Raw genomic sequence first — 3436 nt, 5'->3', positions numbered from 1 at the left:
ACGCTTAGTAGCCTAAAGCTAAAATTCTCTTAGACCTGCACAATGAACTGGTGCTCAACGCCAACCTGCCACTGTTCAACGTTGTATTGGGCATCAACAAATGAAATTTTATGATTTATGAAAAATTGAACCTGTTAAAATGGTCAAATTGGTATTCCCTTCTTAGTACTTTGGTAAAAAACAATTTTTAATGTTAGGGCATATACTAATTGGCTCAATTGATCATATCCTAAGTTCCCTAGTCAACGCAAGCTCAACCTAGGCAATTCAACATGACAACTTCCAATGGACCAAATTTAGTAGATCAAATTTCATCATACCACTCAATCTTGCAATTACAAATTTCAAGATATCTATAACTTTAGAGAAAATAATATAATTAGTTTCTCTTACTTGAAAGACAAACCAAACAACTCGAAAACCCTTGTAACACCCTCAAACGTACAAGAAGCTCTATAGTTGCTCCTATGAACAACACAAACACGATCAGGACACACAATTAGTACCATTAATCGGTTGAGACTAACACAAGAAACTCAAACACTACATATTAGCCAAAAAGGGTCACATGAAAAGAAAGAATAAACAAACTAAGAAAAAAGATAAAAAATCAACTTAATCTATTGAAAAAACTGATTTGATAAAAGTGAAGAGCTCAATGAATTGTCTTTAATCTTCAAACAGATAACATACCATTAGAAAATATAGAGAAAATGGTCCTAAAATAAAAATGTTTAGAAAAAATATTATGATTTAAAAATAATGAATCAGTTTATAAAAGATCTATTTGTACTTTAAACTTTTATTATTAAAATAATCAAATTTCACTATTTTAGACACATTATCAATTTTAAGCACAATTTTCTAGACTCTTACAAAAATAGTTATAAAACATTTTAATTTTTATTTAAATATCATTTTATAATTATATAATTAAAGCAATTTTATTTGTCATAGGATTTTTGTAATAATAAAAACTAAAAATTAGTTAATAAATATAAATATAGGATAAATTAAAAGAATAAAAGTAAAAGAATATACAACAAAAACCAATTACTATAAAAAAAAATCAAATACCATTATTAATATTGTGTTCACTTGGGAGGATTTATTATTTGTGAGGATGAAAAAGAGAAATTGAAAGTGATCACTTCAAGTGATTTATGAGTGAAATGAGAAGATTTAAGGAATGAGAAATGAAATTACAAAATAACCCTTAATAATAATAATAATAATAATAATAATAATAATAATAATAATAATAATAATAATAATAATAATAATAATAGTATTTAATAATAATAATAACCTTTAATAATAATAATGATTATAATATAATAATAATAAAATAATAATAACTCTTAATAATAATAATAATAACCCTTATTATTAATAATAGTAATAATAACCTTTAATAATAATAATGATTATAATATAATAATAATAAAATAATAATAAATCTTAATAATAATAATAATAACCCTTATTAATAATAATAATAACCCTTAATAATAATTATAATAAATAATAATACAACTTTTTTCATGTTAAAAATTAATTTCTATTTTTCTCTTATAATAATTTTTACAATTATATATAATATTAATAATTACAATCTTATATTAATTTTACTACTAAAATTTTACATCAATCAAATTTTACATTAACTTTTATAAACTTTATTTTTAAATTCACTCTCACACCTCAAAATCTCTTTAAACAAACAACAATTAAAACAAACAATAATTAATTCATTATGGTATATCTTAATCCAAATAGACTCTTTTGTTTTGGTTATAATTTACTTTTCGAACTTTATTGACGTGACTAGATTATCGAGAATTTATTTTTCCAAACTAGACCTTATTTAAGTAGAATCTCTTTGTACGACAAACTAAATTCTCGTTTTTTCTAATTTTGCAGGTGCTTGCTTGTAATTATATTTTTGGAGGAACGAATTCTTATTAATATTTTATTTTATTTTATAGATTGTATATTTATTTATAATAAATTATTTTATTAAAACTTATTATTTTTTATAAACTCGTCTGAATAAAAATTTAAAAATATATTTAATTTAATATTTACAAATTAATTGAAAAAAATGGAAAGTAATTATAATAGATAAGATAATTAGGATAATAGAAAAATTATCATAATAAAATATTTTAATTGTGGTTTTTTTGTAAAATTAATTTTGATAAATGTATATTTATTTGGTTAAATTAATTTGTAATAATTTTTTGTGTGTAATAGATTAGAAAAATAAAATAAAATAATAATATTATATTAGGTGGAAATATTTGAAAATAAATTTAATGTAAAGTTAACAATTAATAATATGAATGTAAAACAATTAGGTTTATTTATAAAAAAAATTAAAGAAAATATTAAAAGAATATATAGAATTTTTTAAATAAATTATTTAGAAAAAATATATAAATTTAAAACATAGCTAAATATAGACATTCTTAAAAGAATTTTATAAAAATTTTAAAATACAAAAGGTATAAAGTTAAAAAAAAATCAAATTAGATAATTATTTGTTGAATTTATTAGTAATATAAATTAAAGTTAGTGTTTAGAAAAAGATAAATTACTTACTAATAAAATTTTAGTTTGAAAAAAAGAGTTGGTAATCTATTTCTAATAAACAAAGAATAAAGAGTAATATGAATTAAGAGAATTGATTTGAATTAAATTTGACAATATTTATATAGTTAAAATAATTTAATTTGTTAAAACTTTGGTGTAATTTGTTAGAAAAATAAAACTAAATAATAAGCCCACTGGAAGTTAGAAATAATATATAAATCTATAAAAGTAGAAAAAAATTGTTGTTAAGAATTCATTCTTAAAAAATAGAATTTCAGTGATAAAATAACTTCTAAAATTAGAAAAATCATGATGAGAATTATTTTTTTGAAACAAAAATTTTACTTGGAGAAAAAAAAATTCTGATGGTCTACTCATCATGTACATAAAATTTAAAAGTGATCTATAACAGGAAAAAAAAGTCAAGTATCATAGTAAAAAAAGTGACAATAACCAAACTGATTTACTGAACAATATGGAAAGAATAAACATATACAATTGAGACACAATTTAATGAAACAACGGCTAAAGAGTGAAACTATTTCCGTTGATTATGTGAAGTCAGAATGGAATCTAGCAGATCCTCTGACAAAACTCCTGAGAAGACAAATGATATTAGAAACATTGAGAGGAATGAGACTCAAGCTTGCAAACAAACAAGTGATGGTAACCCAACCTTTGTGATTGGAGATCCCATGAATAAGGTTCATATGGGTGAAAACAAGTCACTTGTTAGTTCTGTTAACACTAAATTGATTTTAATCAATTATGTCCCTTTCTATGGTGTGTGTGAAAATGCTAGACACTGCATTATTGAGAGGTTAAACTTTGTCATTAAAAT

Source organism: Vigna radiata, unplaced genomic scaffold (genome assembly GCF_000741045.1).
Source record: "Vigna radiata var. radiata cultivar VC1973A unplaced genomic scaffold, Vradiata_ver6 scaffold_146, whole genome shotgun sequence".
Classification (NCBI taxonomy): Eukaryota; Viridiplantae; Streptophyta; class Magnoliopsida; order Fabales; family Fabaceae; genus Vigna; species Vigna radiata.
This window is presented reverse-complemented; position numbering follows the sequence as displayed.